Here is a 22,245-nt window from a genome sequence, read left to right on the forward strand (position 1 = left end):
GGCCAACGCATTGCTTGTTTTTCTCATTTGGTGTTTCGTTATTCTCATTAAACTTTCTTCTTACAGTTTAGCAACCACCAAAATGAGAAAAAAGTAAAGAGAATATTTCTTAGCTTGTTCACCTTTCTCATCTAAACCATATAACAAAGATGGTTTTCTACTCTTTTTGTTGCTGAAAACTTAGTAGGGTTAATCTGCAATACCAAAGCAATTCTAGTTTAAGCCCTCAAATACTGAGTTGGCCAGGGATCGAACCAGGGTCAACTGCCTGGGAATCAATGCTGATGTAAGCATTGATGTCATCTTGGTGAGCATAGTTGCTTTTCAAACAATAAGCGATAGTTTAATTCTAGAACAACTCATTGTATTTTGCGTTTAGTGGTGTTTTTAATCTTTATAACTTTTTTCGGTAAGACTTATGCTGTGATTTTTCTTCCTTGTCACACTTTAGCTACCTTTTTTGATTCAAAAAGTTCATTTTTGAGTTTTGGACAACGCCTTGCCTTTTTCTAAATTTTTTTAGCAATTGTCTCTTTCCCAACATTTTCGGTCCTTTCTTTTTTTTAGTTAACACATTAGTAACTTTCACCGACAAAACCAAAGTTGAGCAAATGGACTCATGCGTTGGTAGTATAGTGGTGAGCATAGCTGCTTCCCAAGCAGTTGACCCGGGTTCGATTCCCGGCCAAGGCAACAATTAAGGGTATTTTGTTTTTTTTACTAACACGAAAAACTTTTTGCGGACAATTTTTGTAGTGTTATTGCAGAAAATGTAAAAATACAAGTTGCCGTAAGCGTTGGTGGTATAGTGGTGAGCATAGCTGCCTTCCAAGCAGTTGACCCGGCTTCGATTCCCGGCCAACGCATTGCTTGTTTTTCTCATTTGGTGTTTCGTTATTCTCATTAAACTTTCTTCTTACAGTTTAGCAACCACCAAAATGAGAAAAAAGTAAAGAGAATATTTCTTAGCTTGTTCACCTTTCTCATCTAAACCATATAACAAAGATGGTTTTCTACTCTTTTTGTTGCTGAAAACTTAGTAGGGTTAATCTGCAATACCAAAGCAATTCTAGTTTAAGCCCTCAAATACTGAGTTGGCCAGGGATCGAACCAGGGTCAACTGCCTGGGAATCAATGCTGATGTAAGCATTGATGTCATCTTGGTGAGCATAGTTGCTTTTCAAACAATAAGCGATAGTTTAATTCTAGAACAACTCATTGTATTTTGCGTTTAGTGGTGTTTTTAATCTTTATAACTTTTTTCGGTAAGACTTATGCTGTGATTTTTCTTCCTTGTCACACTTTAGCTACCTTTTTTGATTCAAAAAGTTCATTTTTGAGTTTTGGACAACGCCTTGCCTTTTTCTAAATTTTTTTAGCAATTGTCTCTTTCCCAACATTTTCGGTCCTTTCTTTTTTTTAGTTAACACATTAGTAACTTTCACCGACAAAACCAAAGTTGAGCAAATGGACTCATGCGTTGGTGGTATAGTGGTGAGCATAGCTGCTTCCCAAGCAGTTGACCCGGGTTCGATTCCCGGCCAAGGCAACAATTAAGGGTATTTTGTTTTTTTTACTAACACGAAAAACTTTTTGCGGACAATTTTTGTAGTGTTATTGCAGAAAATGTAAAAACACAAGTTGCCGTAAGCGTTGGTGGTATAGTGGTGAGCATAGCTGCCTTCCAAGCAGTTGACCCGGCTTCGATTCCCGGCCAACGCATTGCTTGTTTTTCTCATTTGGTGTTTCGTTATTCTCATTAAACTTTCTTCTTACAGTTTAGCAACCACCAAAATGAGAAAAAAGTAAAGAGAATATTTCTTAGCTTGTTCACCTTTCTCATCTAAACCATATAACAAAGATGGTTTTCTACTCTTTTTGTTGCTGAAAACTTAGTAGGGTTAATCTGCAATACCAAAGCAATTCTAGTTTAAGCCCTCAAATACTGAGTTGGCCAGGGATCGAACCAGGGTCAACTGCCTGGGAATCAATGCTGATGTAAGCATTGATGTCATCTTGGTGAGCATAGTTGCTTTTCAAACAATAAGCGATAGTTTAATTCTAGAACAACTCATTGTATTTTGCGTTTAGTGGTGTTTTTAATCTTTATAACTTTTTTCGGTAAGACTTATGCTGTGATTTTTCTTCCTTGTCACACTTTAGCTACCTTTTTTGATTCAAAAAGTTCATTTTTGAGTTTTGGACAACGCCTTGCCTTTTTCTAAATTTTTTTAGCAATTGTCTCTTTCCCAACATTTTCGGTCCTTTCTTTTTTTTAGTTAACACATTAGTAACTTTCACCGACAAAACCAAAGTTGAGCAAATGGACTCATGCGTTGGTGGTATAGTGGTGAGCATAGCTGCTTCCCAGGCTCGATTCCTGGCCAAGGCAACAATTAAGGGTATTTTTTTTTTTACTAACACGAAAAACTTTTTGCGGACAATTTTTGTAGTGTTATTGCAGAAAATGTAAAAACACAACAAGTTGCCGTAAGCGTTGGTGGTATAGTGGTGAGCATAGCTGCCTTCCAAGCAGTTGACCCGGCTTCGATTCCCGGCCAACGCATTGCTTGTTTTTCTCATTTGGTGTTTCGTTATTCTCATTAAACTTTCTTCTTACAGTTTAGCAACCACCAAAATGAGAAAAAAGTAAAGAGAATATTTCTTAGCTTGTTCACCTTTCTCATCTAAACCATATAACAAAGATGGTTTTCTACTCTTTTTGTTGCTGAAAACTTAGTAGGGTTAATCTGCAATACCAAAGCAATTCTAGTTTAAGCCCTCAAATACTGAGTTGGCCAGGGATCGAACCAGGGTCAACTGCCTGGGAATCAATGCTGATGTAAGCATTGATGTCATCTTGGTGAGCATAGTTGCTTTTCAAACAATAAGCGATAGTTTAATTCTAGAACAACTCATTGTATTTTGCGTTTAGTGGTGTTTTTAATCTTTATAACTTTTTTCGGTAAGACTTATGCTGTGATTTTTCTTCCTTGTCACACTTTAGCTACCTTTTTTGATTCAAAAAGTTCATTTTTGAGTTTTGGACAACGCCTTGCCTTTTTCTAAATTTTTTTAGCAATTGTCTCTTTCCCAACATTTTCGGTCCTTTCTTTTTTTTAGTTAACACATTAGTAACTTTCACCGACAAAACCAAAGTTGAGCAAATGGACTCATGCGTTGGTGGTATAGTGGTGAGCATAGCTGCTTCCCAAGCAGTTGACCCGGGTTCGATTCCCGGCCAAGGCAACAATTAAGGGTATTTTGTTTTTTTTACTAACACGAAAAACTTTTTGCGGACAATTTTTGTAGTGTTATTGCAGAAAATGTAAAAACACAAGTTGCCGTAAGCGTTGGTGGTATAGTGGTGAGCATAGCTGCCTTCCAAGCAGTTGACCCGGCTTCGATTCCCGGCCAACGCATTGCTTGTTTTTCTCATTTGGTGTTTCGTTATTCTCATTAAACTTTCTTCTTACAGTTTAGCAACCACCAAAATGAGAAAAAAGTAAAGAGAATATTTCTTAGCTTGTTCACCTTTCTCATCTAAACCATATAACAAAGATGGTTTTCTACTCTTTTTGTTGCTGAAAACTTAGTAGGGTTAATCTGCAATACCAAAGCAATTCTAGTTTAAGCCCTCAAATACTGAGTTGGCCAGGGATCGAACCAGGGTCAACTGCCTGGGAATCAATGCTGATGTAAGCATTGATGTCATCTTGGTGAGCATAGTTGCTTTTCAAACAATAAGCGATAGTTTAATTCTAGAACAACTCATTGTATTTTGCGTTTAGTGGTGTTTTTAATCTTTATAACTTTTTTCGGTAAGACTTATGCTGTGATTTTTCTTCCTTGTCACACTTTAGCTACCTTTTTTGATTCAAAAAGTTCATTTTTGAGTTTTGGACAACGCCTTGCCTTTTTCTAAATTTTTTTAGCAATTGTCTCTTTCCCAACATTTTCGGTCCTTTCTTTTTTTTAGTTAACACATTAGTAACTTTCACCGACAAAACCAAAGTTGAGCAAATGGACTCATGCGTTGGTGGTATAGTGGTGAGCATAGCTGCTTCCCAAGCAGTTGACCCGGGTTCGATTCCCGGCCAAGGCAACAATTAAGGGTATTTTGTTTTTTTTACTAACACGAAAAACTTTTTGCGGACAATTTTTGTAGTGTTATTGCAGAAAATGTAAAAACACAAGTTGCCGTAAGCGTTGGTGGTATAGTGGTGAGCATAGCTGCCTTCCAAGCAGTTGACCCGGCTTCGATTCCCGGCCAACGCATTGCTTGTTTTTCTCATTTGGTGTTTCGTTATTCTCATTAAACTTTCTTCTTACAGTTTAGCAACCACCAAAATGAGAAAAAAGTAAAGAGAATATTTCTTAGCTTGTTCACCTTTCTCATCTAAACCATATAACAAAGATGGTTTTCTACTCTTTTTGTTGCTGAAAACTTAGTAGGGTTAATCTGCAATACCAAAGCAATTCTAGTTTAAGCCCTCAAATACTGAGTTGGCCAGGGATCGAACCAGGGTCAACTGCCTGGGAATCAATGCTGATGTAAGCATTGATGTCATCTTGGTGAGCATAGTTGCTTTTCAAACAATAAGCGATAGTTTAATTCTAGAACAACTCATTGTATTTTGCGTTTAGTGGTGTTTTTAATCTTTATAACTTTTTTCGGTAAGACTTATGCTGTGATTTTTCTTCCTTGTCACACTTTAGCTACCTTTTTTGATTCAAAAAGTTCATTTTTGAGTTTTGGACAACGCCTTGCCTTTTTCTAAATTTTTTTAGCAATTGTCTCTTTCCCAACATTTTCGGTCCTTTCTTTTTTTTAGTTAACACATTAGTAACTTTCACCGACAAAACCAAAGTTGAGCAAATGGACTCATGCGTTGGTGGTATAGTGGTGAGCATAGCTGCTTCCCAGGCTCGATTCCTGGCCAAGGCAACAATTAAGGGTATTTTTTTTTTTACTAACACGAAAAACTTTTTGCGGACAATTTTTGTAGTGTTATTGCAGAAAATGTAAAAACACAACAAGTTGCCGTAAGCGTTGGTGGTATAGTGGTGAGCATAGCTGCCTTCCAAGCAGTTGACCCGGCTTCGATTCCCGGCCAACGCATTGCTTGTTTTTCTCATTTGGTGTTTCGTTATTCTCATTAAACTTTCTTCTTACAGTTTAGCAACCACCAAAATGAGAAAAAAGTAAAGAGAATATTTCTTAGCTTGTTCACCTTTCTCATCTAAACCATATAACAAAGATGGTTTTCTACTCTTTTTGTTGCTGAAAACTTAGTAGGGTTAATCTGCAATACCAAAGCAATTCTAGTTTAAGCCCTCAAATACTGAGTTGGCCAGGGATCGAACCAGGGTCAACTGCCTGGGAATCAATGCTGATGTAAGCATTGATGTCATCTTGGTGAGCATAGTTGCTTTTCAAACAATAAGCGATAGTTTAATTCTAGAACAACTCATTGTATTTTGCGTTTAGTGGTGTTTTTAATCTTTATAACTTTTTTCGGTAAGACTTATGCTGTGATTTTTCTTCCTTGTCACACTTTAGCTACCTTTTTTGATTCAAAAAGTTCATTTTTGAGTTTTGGACAACGCCTTGCCTTTTTCTAAATTTTTTTAGCAATTGTCTCTTTCCCAACATTTTCGGTCCTTTCTTTTTTTTAGTTAACACATTAGTAACTTTCACCGACAAAACCAAAGTTGAGCAAATGGACTCATGCGTTGGTGGTATAGTGGTGAGCATAGCTGCTTCCCAGGCTCGATTCCTGGCCAAGGCAACAATTAAGGGTATTTTTTTTTTTACTAACACGAAAAACTTTTTGCGGACAATTTTTGTAGTGTTATTGCAGAAAATGTAAAAACACAACAAGTTGCCGTAAGCGTTGGTGGTATAGTGGTGAGCATAGCTGCCTTCCAAGCAGTTGACCCGGCTTCGATTCCCGGCCAACGCATTGCTTGTTTTTCTCATTTGGTGTTTCGTTATTCTCATTAAACTTTCTTCTTACAGTTTAGCAACCACCAAAATGAGAAAAAAGTAAAGAGAATATTTCTTAGCTTGTTCACCTTTCTCATCTAAACCATATAACAAAGATGGTTTTCTACTCTTTTTGTTGCTGAAAACTTAGTAGGGTTAATCTGCAATACCAAAGCAATTCTAGTTTAAGCCCTCAAATACTGAGTTGGCCAGGGATCGAACCAGGGTCAACTGCCTGGGAATCAATGCTGATGTAAGCATTGATGTCATCTTGGTGAGCATAGTTGCTTTTCAAACAATAAGCGATAGTTTAATTCTAGAACAACTCATTGTATTTTGCGTTTAGTGGTGTTTTTAATCTTTATAACTTTTTTCGGTAAGACTTATGCTGTGATTTTTCTTCCTTGTCACACTTTAGCTACCTTTTTTGATTCAAAAAGTTCATTTTTGAGTTTTGGACAACGCCTTGCCTTTTTCTAAATTTTTTTAGCAATTGTCTCTTTCCCAACATTTTCGGTCCTTTCTTTTTTTTAGTTAACACATTAGTAACTTTCACCGACAAAACCAAAGTTGAGCAAATGGACTCATGCGTTGGTGGTATAGTGGTGAGCATAGCTGCTTCCCAAGCAGTTGACCCAGGCTCGATTCCTGGCCAAGGCAACAATTAAGGGTATTTTTTTTTTACTAACACGAAAAACTTTTTGCGGACAATTTTTGTAGTGTTATTGCAGAAAATGTAAAAACACAAGTTGCCGTAAGCGTTGGTGGTATAGTGGTGAGCATAGCTGCCTTCCAAGCAGTTGACCCGGCTTCGATTCCCGGCCAACGCATTGCTTGTTTTTCTCATTTGGTGTTTCGTTATTCTCATTAAACTTTCTTCTTACAGTTTAGCAACCACCAAAATGAGAAAAACGTAAAGAGAATATTTCTTAGCTTGTTCACCTTTCTCATCTAAACCATATAACAAAGATGGTTTTCTACTCTTTTTGTTGCTGAAAACTTAGTAGGGTTAATCTGCAATACCAAAGCAATTCTAGTTTAAGCCCTCAAATACTGAGTTGGCCAGGGATCGAACCAGGGTCAACTGCCTGGGAATCAATGCTGATGTAAGCATTGATGTCATCTTGGTGAGCATAGTTGCTTTTCAAACAATAAGCGATAGTTTAATTCTAGAACAACTCATTGTATTTTGCGTTTAGTGGTGTTTTTAATCTTTATAACTTTTTTCGGTAAGACTTATGCTGTGATTTTTCTTCCTTGTCACACTTTAGCTACCTTTTTTGATTCAAAAAGTTCATTTTTGAGTTTTGGACAACGCCTTGCCTTTTTCTAAATTTTTTTAGCAATTGTCTCTTTCCCAACATTTTCGGTCCTTTCTTTTTTTTAGTTAACACATTAGTAACTTTCACCGACAAAACCAAAGTTGAGCAAATGGACTCATGCGTTGGTGGTATAGTGGTGAGCATAGCTGCTTCCCAGGCTCGATTCCTGGCCAAGGCAACAATTAAGGGTATTTTTTTTTTTACTAACACGAAAAACTTTTTGCGGACAATTTTTGTAGTGTTATTGCAGAAAATGTAAAAACACAACAAGTTGCCGTAAGCGTTGGTGGTATAGTGGTGAGCATAGCTGCCTTCCAAGCAGTTGACCCGGCTTCGATTCCCGGCCAACGCATTGCTTGTTTTTCTCATTTGGTGTTTCGTTATTCTCATTAAACTTTCTTCTTACAGTTTAGCAACCACCAAAATGAGAAAAAAGTAAAGAGAATATTTCTTAGCTTGTTCACCTTTCTCATCTAAACCATATAACAAAGATGGTTTTCTACTCTTTTTGTTGCTGAAAACTTAGTAGGGTTAATCTGCAATACCAAAGCAATTCTAGTTTAAGCCCTCAAATACTGAGTTGGCCAGGGATCGAACCAGGGTCAACTGCCTGGGAATCAATGCTGATGTAAGCATTGATGTCATCTTGGTGAGCATAGTTGCTTTTCAAACAATAAGCGATAGTTTAATTCTAGAACAACTCATTGTATTTTGCGTTTAGTGGTGTTTTTAATCTTTATAACTTTTTTCGGTAAGACTTATGCTGTGATTTTTCTTCCTTGTCACACTTTAGCTACCTTTTTTGATTCAAAAAGTTCATTTTTGAGTTTTGGACAACGCCTTGCCTTTTTCTAAATTTTTTTAGCAATTGTCTCTTTCCCAACATTTTCGGTCCTTTCTTTTTTTTAGTTAACACATTAGTAACTTTCACCGACAAAACCAAAGTTGAGCAAATGGACTCATGCGTTGGTGGTATAGTGGTGAGCATAGCTGCTTCCCAAGCAGTTGACCCAGGCTCGATTCCTGGCCAAGGCAACAATTAAGGGTATTTTTTTTTTACTAACACGAAAAACTTTTTGCGGACAATTTTTGTAGTGTTATTGCAGAAAATGTAAAAACACAAGTTGCCGTAAGCGTTGGTGGTATAGTGGTGAGCATAGCTGCCTTCCAAGCAGTTGACCCGGCTTCGATTCCCGGCCAACGCATTGCTTGTTTTTCTCATTTGGTGTTTCGTTATTCTCATTAAACTTTCTTCTTACAGTTTAGCAACCACCAAAATGAGAAAAACGTAAAGAGAATATTTCTTAGCTTGTTCACCTTTCTCATCTAAACCATATAACAAAGATGGTTTTCTACTCTTTTTGTTGCTGAAAACTTAGTAGGGTTAATCTGCAATACCAAAGCAATTCTAGTTTAAGCCCTCAAATACTGAGTTGGCCAGGGATCGAACCAGGGTCAACTGCCTGGGAATCAATGCTGATGTAAGCATTGATGTCATCTTGGTGAGCATAGTTGCTTTTCAAACAATAAGCGATAGTTTAATTCTAGAACAACTCATTGTATTTTGCGTTTAGTGGTGTTTTTAATCTTTATAACTTTTTTCGGTAAGACTTATGCTGTGATTTTTCTTCCTTGTCACACTTTAGCTACCTTTTTTGATTCAAAAAGTTCATTTTTGAGTTTTGGACAACGCCTTGCCTTTTTCTAAATTTTTTTAGCAATTGTCTCTTTCCCAACATTTTCGGTCCTTTCTTTTTTTTAGTTAACACATTAGTAACTTTCACCGACAAAACCAAAGTTGAGCAAATGGACTCATGCGTTGGTGGTATAGTGGTGAGCATAGCTGCTTCCCAGGCTCGATTCCTGGCCAAGGCAACAATTAAGGGTATTTTTTTTTTTACTAACACGAAAAACTTTTTGCGGACAATTTTTGTAGTGTTATTGCAGAAAATGTAAAAACACAACAAGTTGCCGTAAGCGTTGGTGGTATAGTGGTGAGCATAGCTGCCTTCCAAGCAGTTGACCCGGCTTCGATTCCCGGCCAACGCATTGCTTGTTTTTCTCATTTGGTGTTTCGTTATTCTCATTAAACTTTCTTCTTACAGTTTAGCAACCACCAAAATGAGAAAAAAGTAAAGAGAATATTTCTTAGCTTGTTCACCTTTCTCATCTAAACCATAAAACAAAGATGGTTTTCTACTCTTTTTGTTGCTGAAAACTTAGTAGGGTTAATCTGCAATACCAAAGCAATTCTAGTTTAAGCCCTCAAATACTGAGTTGGCCAGGGATCGAACCAGGGTCAACTGCCTGGGAATCAATGCTGATGTAAGCATTGATGTCATCTTGGTGAGCATAGTTGCTTTTCAAACAATAAGCGATAGTTTAATTCTAGAACAACTCATTGTATTTTGCGTTTAGTGGTGTTTTTAATCTTTATAACTTTTTTCGGTAAGACTTATGCTGTGATTTTTCTTCCTTGTCACACTTTAGCTACCTTTTTTGATTCAAAAAGTTCATTTTTGAGTTTTGGACAACGCCTTGCCTTTTTCTAAATTTTTTTAGCAATTGTCTCTTTCCCAACATTTTCGGTCCTTTCTTTTTTTTAGTTAACACATTAGTAACTTTCACCGACAAAACCAAAGTTGAGCAAATGGACTCATGCGTTGGTGGTATAGTGGTGAGCATAGCTGCTTCCCAAGCAGTTGACCCAGGCTCGATTCCTGGCCAAGGCAACAATTAAGGGTATTTTTTTTTTACTAACACGAAAAACTTTTTGCGGACAATTTTTGTAGTGTTATTGCAGAAAATGTAAAAACACAAGTTGCCGTAAGCGTTGGTGGTATAGTGGTGAGCATAGCTGCCTTCCAAGCAGTTGACCCGGCTTCGATTCCCGGCCAACGCATTGCTTGTTTTTCTCATTTGGTGTTTCGTTATTCTCATTAAACTTTCTTCTTACAGTTTAGCAACCACCAAAATGAGAAAAACGTAAAGAGAATATTTCTTAGCTTGTTCACCTTTCTCATCTAAACCATATAACAAAGATGGTTTTCTACTCTTTTTGTTGCTGAAAACTTAGTAGGGTTAATCTGCAATACCAAAGCAATTCTAGTTTAAGCCCTCAAATACTGAGTTGGCCAGGGATCGAACCAGGGTCAACTGCCTGGGAATCAATGCTGATGTAAGCATTGATGTCATCTTGGTGAGCATAGTTGCTTTTCAAACAATAAGCGATAGTTTAATTCTAGAACAACTCATTGTATTTTGCGTTTAGTGGTGTTTTTAATCTTTATAACTTTTTTCGGTAAGACTTATGCTGTGATTTTTCTTCCTTGTCACACTTTAGCTACCTTTTTTGATTCAAAAAGTTCATTTTTGAGTTTTGGACAACGCCTTGCCTTTTTCTAAATTTTTTTAGCAATTGTCTCTTTCCCAACATTTTCGGTCCTTTCTTTTTTTTAGTTAACACATTAGTAACTTTCACCGACAAAACCAAAGTTGAGCAAATGGACTCATGCGTTGGTGGTATAGTGGTGAGCATAGCTGCTTCCCAGGCTCGATTCCTGGCCAAGGCAACAATTAAGGGTATTTTTTTTTTTACTAACACGAAAAACTTTTTGCGGACAATTTTTGTAGTGTTATTGCAGAAAATGTAAAAACACAACAAGTTGCCGTAAGCGTTGGTGGTATAGTGGTGAGCATAGCTGCCTTCCAAGCAGTTGACCCGGCTTCGATTCCCGGCCAACGCATTGCTTGTTTTTCTCATTTGGTGTTTCGTTATTCTCATTAAACTTTCTTCTTACAGTTTAGCAACCACCAAAATGAGAAAAAAGTAAAGAGAATATTTCTTAGCTTGTTCACCTTTCTCATCTAAACCATATAACAAAGATGGTTTTCTACTCTTTTTGTTGCTGAAAACTTAGTAGGGTTAATCTGCAATACCAAAGCAATTCTAGTTTAAGCCCTCAAATACTGAGTTGGCCAGGGATCGAACCAGGGTCAACTGCCTGGGAATCAATGCTGATGTAAGCATTGATGTCATCTTGGTGAGCATAGTTGCTTTTCAAACAATAAGCGATAGTTTAATTCTAGAACAACTCATTGTATTTTGCGTTTAGTGGTGTTTTTAATCTTTATAACTTTTTTCGGTAAGACTTATGCTGTGATTTTTCTTCCTTGTCACACTTTAGCTACCTTTTTTGATTCAAAAAGTTCATTTTTGAGTTTTGGACAACGCCTTGCCTTTTTCTAAATTTTTTTAGCAATTGTCTCTTTCCCAACATTTTCGGTCCTTTCTTTTTTTTAGTTAACACATTAGTAACTTTCACCGACAAAACCAAAGTTGAGCAAATGGACTCATGCGTTGGTGGTATAGTGGTGAGCATAGCTGCTTCCCAAGCAGTTGACCCAGGCTCGATTCCTGGCCAAGGCAACAATTAAGGGTATTTTTTTTTTACTAACACGAAAAACTTTTTGCGGACAATTTTTGTAGTGTTATTGCAGAAAATGTAAAAACACAAGTTGCCGTAAGCGTTGGTGGTATAGTGGTGAGCATAGCTGCCTTCCAAGCAGTTGACCCGGCTTCGATTCCCGGCCAACGCATTGCTTGTTTTTCTCATTTGGTGTTTCGTTATTCTCATTAAACTTTCTTCTTACAGTTTAGCAACCACCAAAATGAGAAAAACGTAAAGAGAATATTTCTTAGCTTGTTCACCTTTCTCATCTAAACCATATAACAAAGATGGTTTTCTACTCTTTTTGTTGCTGAAAACTTAGTAGGGTTAATCTGCAATACCAAAGCAATTCTAGTTTAAGCCCTCAAATACTGAGTTGGCCAGGGATCGAACCAGGGTCAACTGCCTGGGAATCAATGCTGATGTAAGCATTGATGTCATCTTGGTGAGCATAGTTGCTTTTCAAACAATAAGCGATAGTTTAATTCTAGAACAACTCATTGTATTTTGCGTTTAGTGGTGTTTTTAATCTTTATAACTTTTTTCGGTAAGACTTATGCTGTGATTTTTCTTCCTTGTCACACTTTAGCTACCTTTTTTGATTCAAAAAGTTCATTTTTGAGTTTTGGACAACGCCTTGCCTTTTTCTAAATTTTTTTAGCAATTGTCTCTTTCCCAACATTTTCGGTCCTTTCTTTTTTTTAGTTAACACATTAGTAACTTTCACCGACAAAACCAAAGTTGAGCAAATGGACTCATGCGTTGGTGGTATAGTGGTGAGCATAGCTGCTTCCCAGGCTCGATTCCTGGCCAAGGCAACAATTAAGGGTATTTTTTTTTTTACTAACACGAAAAACTTTTTGCGGACAATTTTTGTAGTGTTATTGCAGAAAATGTAAAAACACAACAAGTTGCCGTAAGCGTTGGTGGTATAGTGGTGAGCATAGCTGCCTTCCAAGCAGTTGACCCGGCTTCGATTCCCGGCCAACGCATTGCTTGTTTTTCTCATTTGGTGTTTCGTTATTCTCATTAAACTTTCTTCTTACAGTTTAGCAACCACCAAAATGAGAAAAAAGTAAAGAGAATATTTCTTAGCTTGTTCACCTTTCTCATCTAAACCATAAAACAAAGATGGTTTTCTACTCTTTTTGTTGCTGAAAACTTAGTAGGGTTAATCTGCAATACCAAAGCAATTCTAGTTTAAGCCCTCAAATACTGAGTTGGCCAGGGATCGAACCAGGGTCAACTGCCTGGGAATCAATGCTGATGTAAGCATTGATGTCATCTTGGTGAGCATAGTTGCTTTTCAAACAATAAGCGATAGTTTAATTCTAGAACAACTCATTGTATTTTGCGTTTAGTGGTGTTTTTAATCTTTATAACTTTTTTCGGTAAGACTTATGCTGTGATTTTTCTTCCTTGTCACACTTTAGCTACCTTTTTTGATTCAAAAAGTTCATTTTTGAGTTTTGGACAACGCCTTGCCTTTTTCTAAATTTTTTTAGCAATTGTCTCTTTCCCAACATTTTCGGTCCTTTCTTTTTTTTAGTTAACACATTAGTAACTTTCACCGACAAAACCAAAGTTGAGCAAATGGACTCATGCGTTGGTGGTATAGTGGTGAGCATAGCTGCTTCCCAAGCAGTTGACCCAGGCTCGATTCCTGGCCAAGGCAACAATTAAGGGTATTTTTTTTTTACTAACACGAAAAACTTTTTGCGGACAATTTTTGTAGTGTTATTGCAGAAAATGTAAAAACACAAGTTGCCGTAAGCGTTGGTGGTATAGTGGTGAGCATAGCTGCCTTCCAAGCAGTTGACCCGGCTTCGATTCCCGGCCAACGCATTGCTTGTTTTTCTCATTTGGTGTTTCGTTATTCTCATTAAACTTTCTTCTTACAGTTTAGCAACCACCAAAATGAGAAAAACGTAAAGAGAATATTTCTTAGCTTGTTCACCTTTCTCATCTAAACCATATAACAAAGATGGTTTTCTACTCTTTTTGTTGCTGAAAACTTAGTAGGGTTAATCTGCAATACCAAAGCAATTCTAGTTTAAGCCCTCAAATACTGAGTTGGCCAGGGATCGAACCAGGGTCAACTGCCTGGGAATCAATGCTGATGTAAGCATTGATGTCATCTTGGTGAGCATAGTTGCTTTTCAAACAATAAGCGATAGTTTAATTCTAGAACAACTCATTGTATTTTGCGTTTAGTGGTGTTTTTAATCTTTATAACTTTTTTCGGTAAGACTTATGCTGTGATTTTTCTTCCTTGTCACACTTTAGCTACCTTTTTTGATTCAAAAAGTTCATTTTTGAGTTTTGGACAACGCCTTGCCTTTTTCTAAATTTTTTTAGCAATTGTCTCTTTCCCAACATTTTCGGTCCTTTCTTTTTTTTAGTTAACACATTAGTAACTTTCACCGACAAAACCAAAGTTGAGCAAATCGACTCATGCGTTGGTGGTATAGTGGTGAGCATAGCTGCTTCCCAGGCTCGATTCCTGGCCAAGGCAACAATTAAGGGTATTTTTTTTTTTACTAACACGAAAAACTTTTTGCGGACAATTTTTGTAGTGTTATTGCAGAAAATGTAAAAACACAACAAGTTGCCGTAAGCGTTGGTGGTATAGTGGTGAGCATAGCTGCCTTCCAAGCAGTTGACCCGGCTTCGATTCCCGGCCAACGCATTGCTTGTTTTTCTCATTTGGTGTTTCGTTATTCTCATTAAACTTTCTTCTTACAGTTTAGCAACCACCAAAATGAGAAAAAAGTAAAGAGAATATTTCTTAGCTTGTTCACCTTTCTCATCTAAACCATATAACAAAGATGGTTTTCTACTCTTTTTGTTGCTGAAAACTTAGTAGGGTTAATCTGCAATACCAAAGCAATTCTAGTTTAAGCCCTCAAATACTGAGTTGGCCAGGGATCGAACCAGGGTCAACTGCCTGGGAATCAATGCTGATGTAAGCATTGATGTCATCTTGGTGAGCATAGTTGCTTTTCAAACAATAAGCGATAGTTTAATTCTAGAACAACTCATTGTATTTTGCGTTTAGTGGTGTTTTTAATCTTTATAACTTTTTTCGGTAAGACTTATGCTGTGATTTTTCTTCCTTGTCACACTTTAGCTACCTTTTTTGATTCAAAAAGTTCATTTTTGAGTTTTGGACAACGCCTTGCCTTTTTCTAAATTTTTTTAGCAATTGTCTCTTTCCCAACATTTTCGGTCCTTTCTTTTTTTTAGTTAACACATTAGTAACTTTCACCGACAAAACCAAAGTTGAGCAAATGGACTCATGCGTTGGTGGTATAGTGGTGAGCATAGCTGCTTCCCAAGCAGTTGACCCAGGCTCGATTCCTGGCCAAGGCAACAATTAAGGGTATTTTGTTTTTTACTAACACGAAAAACTTTTTGCGGACAATTTTTGTAGTGTTATTGCAGAAAATGTAAAAACACAACAAGTTGCCGTAAGCGTTGGTGGTATAGTGGTGAGCATAGCTGCCTTCCAAGCAGTTGACCCGGCTTCGATTCCCGGCCAACGCATTGCTTGTTTTTCTCATTTGGTGTTTCGTTATTCTCATTAAACTTTCTTCTTACAGTTTAGCAACCACCAAAATGAGAAAAAAGTAAAGAGAATATTTCTTAGCTTGTTCACCTTTCTCATCTAAACCATATAACAAAGATGGTTTTCTACTCTTTTTGTTGCTGAAAACTTAGTAGGGTTAATCTGCAATACCAAAGCAATTCTAGTTTAAGCCCTCAAATACTGAGTTGGCCAGGGATCGAACCAGGGTCAACTGCCTGGGAATCAATGCTGATGTAAGCATTGATGTCATCTTGGTGAGCATAGTTGCTTTTCAAACAATAAGCGATAGTTTAATTCTAGAACAACTCATTGTATTTTGCGTTTAGTGGTGTTTTTAATCTTTATAACTTTTTTCGGTAAGACTTATGCTGTGATTTTTCTTCCTTGTCACACTTTAGCTACCTTTTTTGATTCAAAAAGTTCATTTTTGAGTTTTGGACAACGCCTTGCCTTTTTCTAAATTTTTTTAGCAATTGTCTCTTTCCCAACATTTTCGGTCCTTTCTTTTTTTTAGTTAACACATTAGTAACTTTCACCGACAAAACCAAAGTTGAGCAAATGGACTCATGCGTTGGTGGTATAGTGGTGAGCATAGCTGCTTCCCAAGCAGTTGACCCGGGTTCGATTCCCGGCCAAGGCAACAATTAAGGGTATTTTGTTTTTTTTACTAACACGAAAAACTTTTTGCGGACAATTTTTGTAGTGTTATTGCAGAAAATGTAAAAACACAAGTTGCCGTAAGCGTTGGTGGTATAGTGGTGAGCATAGCTGCCTTCCAAGCAGTTGACCCGGCTTCGATTCCCGGCCAACGCATTGCTTGTTTTTCTCATTTGGTGTTTCGTTATTCTCATTAAACTTTCTTCTTACAGTTTAGCAACCACCAAAATGAGAAAAAAGTAAAGAGAATATTTCTTAGCTTGTTCACCTTTCTCATCTAAACCATATAACAAAGATGGTTTTCTACTCTTTTTGTTGCTGAAAACTTAGTAGGGTTAATCTGCAATACCAAAGCAATTCTAGTTTAAGCCCTCAAATACTGAGTTGGCCAGGGATCGAACCAGGGTCAACTGCCTGGGAATCAATGCTGATGTAAGCATTGATGTCATCTTGGTGAGCATAGTTGCTTTTCAAACAATAAGCGATAGTTTAATTCTAGAACAACTCATTGTATTTTGCGTTTAGTGGTGTTTTTAATCTTTATAACTTTTTTCGGTAAGACTTATGCTGTGATTTTTCTTCCTTGTCACACTTTAGCTACCTTTTTTGATTCAAAAAGTTCATTTTTGAGTTTTGGACAACGCCTTGCCTTTTTCTAAATTTTTTTAGCAATTGTCTCTTTCCCAACATTTTCGGTCCTTTCTTTTTTTTAGTTAACACATTAGTAACTTTCACCGACAAAACCAAAGTTGAGCAAATGGACTCATGCGTTGGTGGTATAGTGGTGAGCATAGCTGCTTCCCAAGCAGTTGACCCGGGTTCGATTCCCGGCCAAGGCAACAATTAAGGGTATTTTGTTTTTTTTACTAACACGAAAAACTTTTTGCGGACAATTTTTGTAGTGTTATTGCAGAAAATGTAAAAACACAAGTTGCCGTAAGCGTTGGTGGTATAGTGGTGAGCATAGCTGCCTTCCAAGCAGTTGACCCGGCTTCGATTCCCGGCCAACGCATTGCTTGTTTTTCTCATTTGGTGTTTCGTTATTCTCATTAAACTTTCTTCTTACAGTTTAGCAACCACCAAAATGAGAAAAAAGTAAAGAGAATATTTCTTAGCTTGTTCACCTTTCTCATCTAAACCATATAACAAAGATGGTTTTCTACTCTTTTTGTTGCTGAAAACTTAGTAGGGTTAATCTGCAATACCAAAGCAATTCTAGTTTAAGCCCTCAAATACTGAGTTGGCCAGGGATCGAACCAGGGTCAACTGCCTGGGAATCAATGCTGATGTAAGCATTGATGTCATCTTGGTGAGCATAGTTGCTTTTCAAACAATAAGCGATAGTTTAATTCTAGAACAACTCATTGTATTTTGCGTTTAGTGGTGTTTTTAATCTTTATAACTTTTTTCGGTAAGACTTATGCTGTGATTTTTCTTCCTTGTCACACTTTAGCTACCTTTTTTGATTCAAAAAGTTCATTTTTGAGTTTTGGACAACGCCTTGCCTTTTTCTAAATTTTTTTAGCAATTGTCTCTTTCCCAACATTTTCGGTCCTTTCTTTTTTTTAGTTAACACATTAGTAACTTTCACCGACAAAACCAAAGTTGAGCAAATGGACTCATGCGTTGGTAGTATAGTGGTGAGCATAGCTGCTTCCCAAGCAGTTGACCCGGGTTCGATTCCCGGCCAAGGCAACAATTAAGGGTATTTTGTTTTTTTTACTAACACGAAAAACTTTTTGCGGACAATTTTTGTAGTGTTATTGCAGAAAATGTAAAAACACAAGTTGCCGTAAGCGTTGGTGGTATAGTGGTGAGCATAGCTGCCTTCCAACCAGTTGACCCGGCTTCGATTCCCGGCCAACGCATTGCTTGTTTTTCTCATTTGGTGTTTCGTTATTCTCATTAAACTTTCTTCTTACAGTTTAGCAACCACCAAAATGAGAAAAAAGTAAAGAGAATATTTCTTAGCTTGTTCACCTTTCTCATCTAAACCATATAACAAAGATGGTTTTCTACTCTTTTTGTTGCTGAAAACTTAGTAGGGTTAATCTGCAATACCAAAGCAATTCTAGTTTAAGCCCTCAAATACTGAGTTGGCCAGGGATCGAACCAGGGTCAACTGCCTGGGAATCAATGCTGATGTAAGCATTGATGTCATCTTGGTGAGCATAGTTGCTTTTCAAACAATAAGCGATAGTTTAATTCTAGAACAACTCATTGTATTTTGCGTTTAGTGGTGTTTTTAATCTTTATAACTTTTTTCGGTAAGACTTATGCTGTGATTTTTCTTCCTTGTCACACTTTAGCTACCTTTTTTGATTCAAAAAGTTCATTTTTGAGTTTTGGACAACGCCTTGCCTTTTTCTAAATTTTTTTAGCAATTGTCTCTTTCCCAACATTTTCGGTCCTTTCTTTTTTTTAGTTAACACATTAGTAACTTTCACCGACAAAACCAAAGTTGAGCAAATGGACTCATGCGTTGGTGGTATAGTGGTGAGCATAGCTGCTTCCCAAGCAGTTGACCCGGGTTCGATTCCCGGCCAAGGCAACAATTAAGGGTATTTTGTTTTTTTTACTAACACGAAAAACTTTTTGCGGACAATTTTTGTAGTGTTATTGCAGAAAATGTAAAAACACAAGTTGCCGTAAGCGTTGGTGGTATAGTGGTGAGCATAGCTGCCTTCCAAGCAGTTGACCCGGCTTCGATTCCCGGCCAACGCATTGCTTGTTTTTCTCATTTGGTGTTTCGTTATTCTCATTAAACTTTCTTCTTACAGTTTAGCAACCACCAAAATGAGAAAAAAGTAAAGAGAATATTTCTTAGCTTGTTCACCTTTCTCATCTAAACCATATAACAAAGATGGTTTTCTACTCTTTTTGTTGCTGAAAACTTAGTAGGGTTAATCTGCAATACCAAAGCAATTCTAGTTTAAGCCCTCAAATACTGAGTTGGCCAGGGATCGAACCAGGGTCAACTGCCTGGGAATCAATGCTGATGTAAGCATTGATGTCATCTTGGTGAGCATAGTTGCTTTTCAAACAATAAGCGATAGTTTAATTCTAGAACAACTCATTGTATTTTGCGTTTAGTGGTGTTTTTAATCTTTATAACTTTTTTCGGTAAGACTTATGCTGTGATTTTTCTTCCTTGTCACACTTTAGCTACCTTTTTTGATTCAAAAAGTTCATTTTTGAGTTTTGGACAACGCCTTGCCTTTTTCTAAATTTTTTTAGCAATTGTCTCTTTCCCAACATTTTCGGTCCTTTCTTTTTTTTAGTTAACACATTAGTAACTTTCACCGACAAAACCAAAGTTGAGCAAATGGACTCATGCGTTGGTGGTATAGTGGTGAGCATAGCTGCTTCCCAAGCAGTTGACCCGGGTTCGATTCCCGGCCAAGGCAACAATTAAGGGTATTTTGTTTTTTTTACTAACACGAAAAACTTTTTGCGGACAATTTTTGTAGTGTTATTGCAGAAAATGTAAAAACACAAGTTGCCGTAAGCGTTGGTGGTATAGTGGTGAGCATAGCTGCCTTCCAAGCAGTTGACCCGGCTTCGATTCCCGGCCAACGCATTGCTTGTTTTTCTCATTTGGTGTTTCGTTATTCTCATTAAACTTTCTTCTTACAGTTTAGCAACCACCAAAATGAGAAAAAAGTAAAGAGAATATTTCTTAGCTTGTTCACCTTTCTCATCTAAACCATATAACAAAGATGGTTTTCTACTCTTTTTGTTGCTGAAAACTTAGTAGGGTTAATCTGCAATACCAAAGCAATTCTAGTTTAAGCCCTCAAATACTGAGTTGGCCAGGGATCGAACCAGGGTCAACTGCCTGGGAATCAATGCTGATGTAAGCATTGATGTCATCTTGGTGAGCATAGTTGCTTTTCAAACAATAAGCGATAGTTTAATTCTAGAACAACTCATTGTATTTTGCGTTTAGTGGTGTTTTTAATCTTTATAACTTTTTTCGGTAAGACTTATGCTGTGATTTTTCTTCCTTGTCACACTTTAGCTACCTTTTTTGATTCAAAAAGTTCATTTTTGAGTTTTGGACAACGCCTTGCCTTTTTCTAAATTTTTTTAGCAATTGTCTCTTTCCCAACATTTTCGGTCCTTTCTTTTTTTTAGTTAACACATTAGTAACTTTCACCGACAAAACCAAAGTTGAGCAAATGGACTATGGTGGTATAGTGGTGAGCATAGCTGCTTCCCAAGCAGTTGACCCGGGTTCGATTCCCAGCCAAGACAACAATTAAGGGTATTTTTTTTTTTTTACTAACACGAAAAACTTTTTGCGGACAATTTTTGTAGTGTTATTGCAGAAAATGTAAAAACACAACAAGTTGCTGTAAGCGTTGGTGGTATAGTGGTGAGCATAGCTGCCTTCCAAGCAGTTGACCCGGGTTCGATTCCCGGCCAACGCATTGCTTGTTTTTCTCATTTGGTGTTTCGTTATTCTCATTAAACTTTCTTCTTACAGTTTAGCAACCACCAAAATGAGAAAAAAGTAAAGAGAATATTTCTTAGCTTGTTCACCTTTCTCATCTAAACCATATAACAAAGATGGTTTTCTACTCTTTTTGTTGCTGAAAACTTAGTAGGGTTAATCTGCAATACCAAAGCAATTCTAGTTTAAGCCCTCAAATACTGAGTTGGCCAGGGATCGAACCAGGGTCAACTGCCTGGGAATCAATGCTGATGTAAGCATTGATGTCATCTTGGTGAGCATAGTTGCTTTTCAAACAATAAGCGATAGTTTAATTCTAGAACAACTCATTGTATTTTGCGTTTAGTGGTGTTTTTAATCTTTATAACTTTTTTCGGTAAGACTTATGCTGTGATTTTTCTTCTTTGTCACACTTTAGCTACCTTTTTTGATTCAAAAAGTTCATTTTTGAGTTTTGGACAACGCCTTGCCTTTTTCTAAATTTTTTTAGCAATTGTCTCTTTCCCAACATTTTCGGTCCTTTCTTTTTTTTAGTTAACACATTAGTAACTTTCACCGACAAAACCAAAGTTGAGCAAATTAAGGGTATTTTTTTTTTTTTACTAACACGAAAAACTTTTTGCGGACAATTTTTGTAGTGTTATTGCAGAAAATGTAAAAACACAACAAGTTGCCGTAAGTGTTGGTGGTATAGTGGTGAGCATAGCTGCCTTCCAAGCAGTTGACCCGGGTTCGATTCCCGGCCAACGCATTGCTTGTTTTTCTCATTTGGTGTTTCGTTATTCTCATTAAACTTTCTTCTTACAGTTTAGCAACCACCAAAATGAGAAAAAAGTAAAGAGAATATTTCTTAGCTTGTTCACCTTTCTCATCTAAACCATATAACAAAGATGGTTTTCTACTCTTTTTGTTGCTGAAAACTTAGTAGGGTTAATCTGCAATACCAAAGCAATTCTAGTTTAAGCCCTCAAATACTGAGTTGGCCAGGGATCGAACCAGGGTCAACTGCCTGGGAATCAATGCTGATGTAAGCATTGATGTCATCTTGGTGAGCATAGTTGCTTTTCAAACAATAAGCGATAGTTTAATTCTAGAACAACTCATTGTATTTTGCGTTTAGTGGTGTTTTTAATCTTTATAACTTTTTTCGGTAAGACTTATGCTGTGATTTTTCTTCCTTGTCACACTTTAGCTACCTTTGATGTCATCTTGGTGAGCATAGTTGCTTTTCAAACAATAAGCGATAGTTTAATTCTAGAACAACTCATTGTATTGCGTTGGCCGGGAATCGAAGCCGGGTCAACTGCTTGGAAGGCAGCTATGCTCACCACTATACCACCAACGCTTACGGCAACTTGTTGTGTTTTTACATTTTCTGCAATAACACTACAAAAATTGTCCGCAAAAAGTTTTTCGTGTTAGTAAAAAAAAAAAAATACCCTTAATTGTTGCTGCTTGGGAAGCAGCTATGCTCACCACTATACCACCAACGCATGAGTCCATTTGCTCAACTTTGGTTTTGTCGGTGAAAGTTACTAATGTGTTAACTAAAAAAAAGAAAGGACCGAAAATGTTGGGAAAGAGACAATTGCTAAAAAAATTTAGAAAAAGGCAAGGCGTTGTCCAAAACTCAAAAATGAACTTTTTGAATCAAAAAAGGTAGCTAAAGTGTGACAAGGAAGAAAAATCACAGCATAAGTCTTACCGAAAAAAGTTATAAAGATTAAAAACACCACTAAACGCAAAATACAATGAGTTGTTCTAGAATTAAACTATCGCTT

The 22,245-nt window shown here is 37.1% G+C and overlaps 18 non-coding genes across 18 annotated transcripts; 17 read left to right on the forward strand and 1 right to left on the reverse strand.

Annotated features, from left to right (window-relative positions):
• The first annotated feature begins 621 nt into the window (after positions 1 to 621).
• TRNAG-CCC (transfer RNA glycine (anticodon CCC)) lies at positions 622 to 693 on the forward strand. Its single transcript has one exon. It is a non-coding gene; the product is annotated as a tRNA-Gly (tRNA).
• A 784-nt stretch (positions 694 to 1,477) lies between these two features.
• On the forward strand, positions 1,478 to 1,549 carry TRNAG-CCC (transfer RNA glycine (anticodon CCC)). Its single transcript has one exon. It is a non-coding gene; the product is annotated as a tRNA-Gly (tRNA).
• Positions 1,550 to 3,177: 1,628 nt separating this feature from the next.
• On the forward strand, positions 3,178 to 3,249 carry TRNAG-CCC (transfer RNA glycine (anticodon CCC)). The gene has a single exon. It is a non-coding gene; the product is annotated as a tRNA-Gly (tRNA).
• Positions 3,250 to 4,033: 784 nt separating this feature from the next.
• On the forward strand, positions 4,034 to 4,105 carry TRNAG-CCC (transfer RNA glycine (anticodon CCC)). Its single transcript has one exon. It is a non-coding gene; the product is annotated as a tRNA-Gly (tRNA).
• A 2,472-nt stretch (positions 4,106 to 6,577) lies between these two features.
• TRNAG-CCC (transfer RNA glycine (anticodon CCC)) lies at positions 6,578 to 6,649 on the forward strand. Its single transcript has one exon. It is a non-coding gene; the product is annotated as a tRNA-Gly (tRNA).
• A 1,625-nt stretch (positions 6,650 to 8,274) lies between these two features.
• On the forward strand, positions 8,275 to 8,346 carry TRNAG-CCC (transfer RNA glycine (anticodon CCC)). The gene has a single exon. It is a non-coding gene; the product is annotated as a tRNA-Gly (tRNA).
• Positions 8,347 to 9,971: 1,625 nt separating this feature from the next.
• TRNAG-CCC (transfer RNA glycine (anticodon CCC)) lies at positions 9,972 to 10,043 on the forward strand. Its single transcript has one exon. It is a non-coding gene; the product is annotated as a tRNA-Gly (tRNA).
• A 1,625-nt stretch (positions 10,044 to 11,668) lies between these two features.
• TRNAG-CCC (transfer RNA glycine (anticodon CCC)) lies at positions 11,669 to 11,740 on the forward strand. The gene has a single exon. It is a non-coding gene; the product is annotated as a tRNA-Gly (tRNA).
• Positions 11,741 to 13,365: 1,625 nt separating this feature from the next.
• TRNAG-CCC (transfer RNA glycine (anticodon CCC)) lies at positions 13,366 to 13,437 on the forward strand. The gene has a single exon. It is a non-coding gene; the product is annotated as a tRNA-Gly (tRNA).
• A 1,625-nt stretch (positions 13,438 to 15,062) lies between these two features.
• Positions 15,063 to 15,134, forward strand: TRNAG-CCC (transfer RNA glycine (anticodon CCC)). Its single transcript has one exon. It is a non-coding gene; the product is annotated as a tRNA-Gly (tRNA).
• A 785-nt stretch (positions 15,135 to 15,919) lies between these two features.
• On the forward strand, positions 15,920 to 15,991 carry TRNAG-CCC (transfer RNA glycine (anticodon CCC)). The gene has a single exon. It is a non-coding gene; the product is annotated as a tRNA-Gly (tRNA).
• Positions 15,992 to 16,775: 784 nt separating this feature from the next.
• Positions 16,776 to 16,847, forward strand: TRNAG-CCC (transfer RNA glycine (anticodon CCC)). The gene has a single exon. It is a non-coding gene; the product is annotated as a tRNA-Gly (tRNA).
• Positions 16,848 to 17,631: 784 nt separating this feature from the next.
• TRNAG-CCC (transfer RNA glycine (anticodon CCC)) lies at positions 17,632 to 17,703 on the forward strand. Its single transcript has one exon. It is a non-coding gene; the product is annotated as a tRNA-Gly (tRNA).
• Positions 17,704 to 18,487: 784 nt separating this feature from the next.
• TRNAG-CCC (transfer RNA glycine (anticodon CCC)) lies at positions 18,488 to 18,559 on the forward strand. Its single transcript has one exon. It is a non-coding gene; the product is annotated as a tRNA-Gly (tRNA).
• A 784-nt stretch (positions 18,560 to 19,343) lies between these two features.
• On the forward strand, positions 19,344 to 19,415 carry TRNAG-CCC (transfer RNA glycine (anticodon CCC)). Its single transcript has one exon. It is a non-coding gene; the product is annotated as a tRNA-Gly (tRNA).
• A 954-nt stretch (positions 19,416 to 20,369) lies between these two features.
• On the forward strand, positions 20,370 to 20,441 carry TRNAG-UCC (transfer RNA glycine (anticodon UCC)). Its single transcript has one exon. It is a non-coding gene; the product is annotated as a tRNA-Gly (tRNA).
• A 702-nt stretch (positions 20,442 to 21,143) lies between these two features.
• On the forward strand, positions 21,144 to 21,215 carry TRNAG-UCC (transfer RNA glycine (anticodon UCC)). The gene has a single exon. It is a non-coding gene; the product is annotated as a tRNA-Gly (tRNA).
• Positions 21,216 to 21,737: 522 nt separating this feature from the next.
• On the reverse strand, positions 21,738 to 21,809 carry TRNAG-UCC (transfer RNA glycine (anticodon UCC)). Its single transcript has one exon. It is a non-coding gene; the product is annotated as a tRNA-Gly (tRNA).
• Between the last annotated feature and the right edge of the window lie 436 nt (positions 21,810 to 22,245).

This window comes from Dendrobates tinctorius, unplaced genomic scaffold, assembly GCF_039654945.1.
Source record: "Dendrobates tinctorius isolate UK_male_01 unplaced genomic scaffold, ASM3965494v1 ptg000251l, whole genome shotgun sequence".
In the NCBI taxonomy this organism is placed as follows: Eukaryota; Metazoa; Chordata; class Amphibia; order Anura; family Dendrobatidae; genus Dendrobates; species Dendrobates tinctorius.